Below are 8361 nucleotides of genomic sequence, written 5' to 3' on the forward strand. Positions count from 1 at the left end.
GCGACTAATAGCTCAAGTATTTAATGCTGAATTATAGCAATTACTTGCTATATGACTATTTATCTAGCATTACAGTGGTTAAGATTATTGGCTAAAACTGCCTCCAGATTCAATCTCATAGCACTTCAGTCCCCCCTAGGAGAATAGCCACAATGGCTATACTCACCCCCCCCCCCCCCCTCAACTTTTCATACTTTCCTCCGCCACTGATAATGATGGCCTAACAAGACGCGAGTTGATAATACTCTCTGTTGTGTATCTACTGAACTTATAGTTATAATTGTAATTGTGATTTCTACTTGATTTGTAATTATCAATATGGTATTTATATCTGATTGTAATCGATGATCATGAGTGTGTGTACGCATGCGTGTTGTTGTATCATGGAACTTGTACATGTATGGCGTGCTTTGTTTGTTGATTTAAGATCCTTCCTGATCGTGTCTAGAAACATAATACTGGCGACGAGGACGGGATATAACAAAGATTAATGGCTTCTTTTGGGAAAATTGACATATTCCAGCCGGAATCTGAGGAGTTCTCGGCGTATCTAGAACGAGTAGAACTTTATTTCGAAGCAAACGGGATCAAAGAAGATAAACAAGTACCAGTTTTTCTTAGTCTGTTGGGAGCGAAGACGTACAGTCTTTTAAGGACGCTTGTTGCACCGGAGTCTCCAAGGAGCAAATCGTTTAAAACGCTAGCAGACTTGTTAAAAGATCATTACGAACCCAAGCCCTTGGTGATCGCCGAGAGATTTACGTTTCACAGAAGAAACCAACGTCGCGAAGAATCTGTCATGCAATACTTAGCGGAGCTTAGAAGATTGGCCACTCATTGCAAATTTAAGGATCATCTTGACGAAGCGTTGCGTGACCGCTTCGTCTGTGGTTTGATCAGCGAGACCATTCAGAAACGACTATTGACGGAAGATAACCTTGATCTCAAACGTGCACTGGAGCTAGCACAAGGAATGGAAGCAGCTCACAGAAATGCACAAGTGCTTCAGGACAACAGCGAAACTACTGAACTAACAGTAGCACACAGTGGTAGCAGGGGACCCAATACAGTTGCTCAGATGCAAGGAGAGGAGGAAATTGATCGGGTCAGCAGGTACCCCAGGACACAAGGAGCCAGTAACACAGGGAGGAGTTGCTATAGATGTGGTAGAAGTGATCACCTGGCACACAATTGTGTCCACAAAGACTCAGTTTGTCATCACTGTAAGAAAGTTGGACATTTAGCAAGAGTATGTCGAAGCCAACCACAAAGTAAAGTGCCAGTAACCAAGAACCATTGGGTGGAACAAACTACAAGTAAACCGGAAGAAGATGTCACAGACCTTGAAGAAGATGTGATATTTAACCTAACCTCAAGGACGACACCACCCTACCAAGTAGTAGTGGAAATCAATGGGCAACTGATCCCCATGGAGATTGATACTGGAGCAGCGGTGTCAGTGATGTCTCAAGAAAGTTGGGAGGCCAGATTTGCAGAGTTAACCCTGGAGCAACCTTCACTGTGTCTCCGTACCTATACGGCAGAGAAAATGGCAGTTTTGGGAGAGACGTCGGTAGTGGTGAGGTATGGTAAATATAAGGGTACACATAAATTGTATGTTGTAGAGGGCACGGGTCCTACCTTACTAGGCCGAGACTGGTTGCGTTCCATACCTCTAGATTGGGCTAATATCAAGTCAGTATCGGGAATTGATTCCAATGTAGATAGGTTAATGGGAAAGTACCCTGAGGTTTTTCAAGAGGGGTTGGGCACATTGAAACACTTCAAGGCCACACTTCACTTGCTACCAGGTACCACTCCCCGCTTTTGTCGCCCTCGTCCCCTTCCTTTTGCAATTAGAGAGCAGGTAGAGGGGGAACTGGACCGTCTAGTTGAGCAAGGAATCCTGCAGAAGGTCGATTATAGTGATTGGGCAGCCCCAATTGTGCCAGTGCCAAAGAGTGATGGGGCAGTACGCATTTGTGGCGACTATAAAGTAACCATCAACCCCTCGCTGCAGGTGGACAAGTATCCCTTGCCCAGGCCTAATGACTTGTTTACATGCCTAACGGGGGGTAAGGTGTTTACCAAGCTTGACTTGACAGCCGCTTATCAACAAAATTAATGTTGTTGGATGAAACATCTAGTAAATTAGTAACCATCAATACCACTAAGGGTCTTTTTAGATACACGCGGCTTCCTTTTGGTGTAGCCTCGGCACCGGCAGTATTCCAAAAGACAATGGAAACCATCTTACAGGGTATGCCACAAGTTATTTGTTATTTAGATGACATTTTAGTTACTGGTCGTACAGAATCCGAGCACACTAAGAACTTAGAAGAGGTGTTGTGCCGATTGCAAGAGCATGGAGTCCGACTAAAGAGAGAGAAATGTTGTTTTTACAAAACTTCTGTGGAGTATTTAGGACATAGCATTGATGCTAAGGGGGTGCACACTACCAAGAGTAAGGTTAAGGCTATTCAGGAAGCACCTATACCTAGAAATGTACAAGAACTTCGCTCTTTTCTAGGGTTGTTGAATTACTATGCTAAATTTATTCCAAACCTGGCATCACTGTTGCAACCGCTGCATGTTCTTCTACAGGCAAAACAACCGTGGAGATGGACTAAGGATTGTACCACTACATTTAACAAGGCCAAGAACCGTCTGGTAGTGGCACCAGTGTTAGTGCATTATGACCCTGACCTGCCGCTGTGCCTAGCTGGGGATGCTTCTGCTTATGGTGTTGGGGCTGTATTGTCCCATGTCTTCCCAGATGGCTCAGAGCATCCCATTGCTTTTGCGTCACGCACCCTCACTTCCAGTGAGCGTAATTACGCTCAAGTAGAGAAGGAAGCCCTCTCCCTTATATTTGGGGTAAAGAAGTTCCATCAATATGTTTATGGCAGGGAGTTTACTCTGGTGACTGACCACAAGCCGCTTACCACCATACTGGGGCCCAAAGACTCTATTCCATCTCTGGCTGCTGCTCGGTTGCAACGCTGGGCATTATTACTAGCCGGGTACTCTTACAAACTCAAATTTAAGCCTACCAGTACACATGGCAATGCTGATGGCCTTTCAAGGCTACCGCTCAACGATTCTACTGCCGTGGGCTACTTACCAGATGCTGCAAACTTTAATATTGCACAAATTGATGCGTTGCCAGTGACATCCGCAGAGTTGGAAGTTGCTACACGAAAGGATGTTGTTCTCAGCAAAGTCTTGTATTACACTAGGACGAGGTGGCCAAATACCATTAAGGAGCCTTTCAAACCTTACTGGAATCGACGCTTGGAGTTGTCTATTGAAGGTAACACACTCTTGTGTGGGGTACGTGTAGTTGTACCACTAGCGCTTCGTCAGCGGATTATGGAGGATCTTCATCAAGGCCACCAAGGTGTAGTGCGCATGAAGGCACTGGCTCGAAGCCACTTTTGGTGGCCAGGAGTAGATAAGGACATTGAGGAGCTAGTGAAGAGTTGCTCTGCTTGTCAGTCAGTGAAGCATGCGCCTGTTAAGGCACCATTGCATCCTTGGGCTTGGCCCACAGTTCCATGGGATAGGGTACATGTAGATTTTGCTGGCCCTTTTGCCGGTAAGATGTTTTTATTAGTAGTGGATGCGCATTCTAAGTGGCCAGAAGTGTGCATTATGTCCACTACTACCGCTACCAAAACTATTAATGTCCTTCGAGAAATCTTTGCTAGATATGGCTTACCGCAACAACTTGTTTCAGACAATGGCCCCCAATTTGTAGCCGAAGAATTTTCCTTGTTTTTGAAGTTAAATGGTGTCAAACATATCCGGTGTGCTCCATACCACCCTGCCTCCAATGGTGCTGTTGAGAGAATGGTCCAAACCATGAAACAATCTCTCAAGGCAGGGTTGAATCAGGGAGTTCCAGTTGAGCAAGGTTTGATGAAGTTTTTGTTACAGTATCGTATTACCCCACATGCTGTTACTGGTGCATCGCCTAGTTCCTTATTTTTGGGCCGTACTATACGCACGCGTCTTGATCTTCTCCACCCTAATATAGGCTCAAGGGTGCAAGCTAAGCAACTACACCGGAAAGCTACTGTAGATACTCACCGGCGGTTACGCCAGTTTGCTGCTGGGCAGCATATTATGACACGAGATTTCTACAATGGGGCAAGGTGGATACCGGGTACCGTAGTAGACCAGACAGGGCCAGTATCCTATAGAGTTCGGGTCCAAGGGGGGAGGGTATGGCGTAGGCATGTAGACCACTTGTTAGAAGCCAGTGGTGAAGGTGTTCACCGAGACCACTTACAACAGAATGCTGACAGTGAATTGGATGTCATGCCTGACAGTGAATTGGATGTCATGCCTGGGAATAACTCTGCCTTACGGCCTCCCACTACTGGACAATCTGACACTGCAGCTCAAGCTGATGAACAGTCTGAACCTGTTGCTGATGCAGACTCGCAAGGTCACGAGGTCACAGATGCTGGAACTGAGTCAACAGAGTCTCCCAGATATCCCACAAGACAGAGAAGATCTCCACCACGCTTCAAAGATTATGTTGACAGTCAAGGGGTGCATCAGATTTAGTGGGGGGGAGATGTTGTGTATCTACTGAACTTATAGTTATAATTGTAATTGTGATTTCTACTTGATTTGTAATTATCAATATGGTATTTATATCTGATTGTAATCGATGATCATGAGTGTGTGTACGCATGCGTGTTGTTGTATCATGGAACTTGTACATGTATGGCGTGCTTTGTTTGTTGATTTAAGATCCTTCCTGATCGTGTCTAGAAACATAATACTCTCCATATTATTAACTCTTTGCTATTAATCAAAGCAAAAAATCAGATGTACCCGTACGTAGCACATCAACACAACACAATAATCTCGAGCACAGCTCTACATTAAAGTTTTAATACACAATTTTAAGTACGCTACAACCATAACAGAATGCATGCTACAGACTGGTACGTACCTAAAAACACCCCCAGAGCACAAGCCTGAGGAGCCGGTCAGACAAAACGTTCTATCCTGCCGCCGTCAGGATTGCCCCTCGGGTTGCCCACACCACAGTGTGGTGAACTTATTTCAACTAAACAGAAAGTCACTCATAAATACGAGGGTACTTTTAAATATAGTAAATAGCCGTCACATATGACGGTGGTATCCCCCCGATGGTATCACACCACCGGTATGTAGCTATCCCGTAAAATTTGTGTGAAGCGGGTGCCACGCGAGACTATAAGAGAACATGGACGACAGCGTTGGCAGAAACTTTAAAGAGCATCTGAACCGCCTTTTATCCCTTCCCATAGAGTTGCTAGTTCATATTGTCTCGTTTTTGACTGCACATGACTTGGTAAAGCTGCGATACGTTTCAAGAAGATTGCGAAGTGTTTGCGAAACCCCGTCGTTGTGGAGGGAGTTTATTTGGCCACATTTCAACATTCGGGAAGAACATTGTGTGAAGCGTGCGTTGGAGTCGTTTGGACAGTACGTACAACGACTTTCATTCAGTCATCACGTGACACCTTTCAAGTTAGAGGCCATATTGCGACATTGTAGTAACCTCGTAGAACTTCGTTTATCAACAGAAAGTGGGCTAAGCTGTGACCAATTGGAAAAGGCCATACGGTCTATGAGGAACTTACAGATTTTGACTGTATCGCATTGGACAGATGAAATTTATCTGCTATTGATGATTTGTAATAGACTAAAGAAACTTACCGTCATGATGGATATGTTACACTTTCATGAAGTACTAACTGAGTGGGCAGCAAAAGGATTCATTCCCAGTGAATTGAACATTATCAGTACCAATTATTTTCATCCTGGAGATTTAAGACAACTATGGTTGTCTTTGAATAGTAATTCATCCACTGCTCATACCAGTTACTTTAAAGTGTATGGACGTTATAAAGTTCCTATGAATCTATCACCATCACTACCAGATTTTCAGTTGCAGTTTGGCCAGTCATGTACCCTACCATTTGTAAGGGCCAGTACATACGGGTTGTTAGGATTGGAAGTGGACCTGTTATTGCTGACCAACTGTACATATGCCTGTGGGAGAAAGACACTACACAAGGCAACAACAGTCTACGAAGATCAATGTGGTTTTGATACCAGAATTGGTTTAAAAGGTTTTGATACCATAATACAAAGAAGTGATTTAAACAGAAACATTTATAGCCTTGCTTTCATAACTCATTTTGATGCTTCCCATAGTAAATTACAATCTGGACATTTAGAACAACTAGCCATGGCTTGTCGTAACTTGTTGGAACTGAACTTGAAGTATAACACAGATTGTTTGAAGAGTTTACAAGGTTTGCGTGTGATTGCTGCTTGCTGTCAGAATCTAAGAGGACTAAATTTATTGTTTATTTCAGCTAAAGATGTGGAGAGTCTAGTTCAATTGTGGGAAATTTTAGTCAAATTAAAGCTGATCTATCTAGCCATTGATACATGTGTTCTGTTTCCTTGTCAAATAGATGAGCAAAATAAGACTATTATTGTTAACTTGTATCAAAAATGTTCAAATTTGAAAGCATTAGAGTTTACATGCTGTGATGATTGTAGAAAAGTTGGTAAAGTTGGAGACTGTTTGTTATTGTCCCAATTTCCATCACTTGTCCACTTATTTGCAATAACTTTTACCTGTTCCGCTGTTATAAGAGACATTGTCAGCAGTTGTGCCCAGCTCAAATTCTTTATTTATTCAAGTGACATATTTGATTCATCAGGTTTACCAGCATTGAATTGCAACTTGGAGCAGATACACTTTGATATGAAGCTTGTTGATGTTCCTGCAACTTTTATGGACTCCATATCCGCTCATGGTGGACTGGTACATGTGGTAATGAAGGTGCGATCAGTGACCGGTGATGGTGTTACTGCTCTTATAGAAAACTCTCCAAAACTCATAACATGTCACATCAAAGTAGAACACATCAATGCCTCCACAGGTAGATTACTAGATTTCAGTACAACACTAAAGAATAAGTTTTACAATAGAAAATTGTTTTCTTGTGGCGGTTTCAGTTTGTCTAGACAATATATTACTGATTTTATGATAATATGTATCAACTCAGAACTCACTTCAGTGTGGTCCAGGGATTCGTGTCAGAGAGACTTTAGATTAGAACTGTAGCATACATTTCTAGTACATGTATTTTTATGATATAGCTATTTACGAAAGCTAATGAATGGTAATTACCTTTCTGCAAACACTTTGAACAATGGCTTCTCATCTCTTTTCATAGCAAATTAAAGTTTACAAAGGAGGTAAGATTTTAAGATGAACACTTCAACTCTCTGGCAGTGGTGTAAAGTGAGAAACTATTGTGAGAGGCAACCCACCATAGAAGGGGAATAAACAATGGTCAATAAACCATGACACAATGACCAATGATGTCAATCATGGCATTTGTGATTCAGAAGACAACATGCATGGTGCTGTACATGTACACTTTGTAAGCCTTAGTGCAGCTGTTAACATCAGATTATGCCATGTAGCAAGATGAAAAGTGCATGAGTGACATTCTTCAATTATAATATTTTGATGTTATTATAGCTCATTCTTACTCTGTGTCTCGCACACACAGAGTTTCTTGTTCAGTTTCCTGTCTCAACGTTTGCATGATACAACTTTGGTGGAGTCAAACAATTATTAAGTTTCTGGACACGATAAAGAAGGATTCTGGTAATCACTAGACGAAGCATGCTATGAGTACAACAATGCATGTGTACAAAAACTTGTTATTCTAAGATTTACAAATTACTGTACATGTATATAAATATAATTATACAGATTTACAAATCAAATATAAATCACAATTAGCAATTATATATTATTAGTCCATGGCCAGTAATTACACAACAACAATCATCTTCAGGTTGTGTTTAGGAATCCTGTTTGGATTCAATTCATGCAGACTGGGAAATTGACACGCCAATTTTAAATGGCAGTAGCCATTTATATAATTATTGGTATCAGAGGTGAAGTTGATGAGTCAGCTGACTTGCCAAGTTCACATAATATAGATGGTGGAGGACCGTGCAAACTTTTGTAGCAACAAGAGATCATGATACGCTAATACAACAAGAGATCATGATACTTTAATATAACAAGAGATGGTGATACTCCAATACAACAAGAGATCGTGATACTCTAATACAACAAGAGATCGTGATACTCTAATACAACAAGAGATCGTGATACTCTAAAACAACAAGTATATTATTAGCTTCATGGCCTATCTAAACTGAACAATATATCAAAATGCTGACATTTCACATAATGTTTCTAAACCAAACCTCAAGTGGAACAGGAACTAACACACTGCAGTCAGTGAATCATATTTG

The 8361-nt window shown here is 41.9% G+C and overlaps 1 protein-coding gene across 1 annotated transcript in view; it reads right to left on the reverse strand.

Annotated features, from left to right (window-relative positions):
- The window catches only part of LOC136253877 (uncharacterized), a 16368-nt gene extending 11272 nt beyond the window's left edge, over positions 1-5096 (reverse strand). The window contains exon 1 of the mRNA XM_066046537.1: positions 4970-5096. The gene's annotated coding sequence lies outside the window, so the exon portion shown is untranslated. The remainder of the gene's footprint in view (positions 1-4969) is intronic.
- Between the last annotated feature and the right edge of the window lie 3265 nt (positions 5097-8361).

Source organism: Dysidea avara, chromosome 4 (genome assembly GCF_963678975.1).
Source record: "Dysidea avara chromosome 4, odDysAvar1.4, whole genome shotgun sequence".
Lineage (NCBI taxonomy): Eukaryota > Metazoa > Porifera > Demospongiae > Dictyoceratida > Dysideidae > Dysidea > Dysidea avara.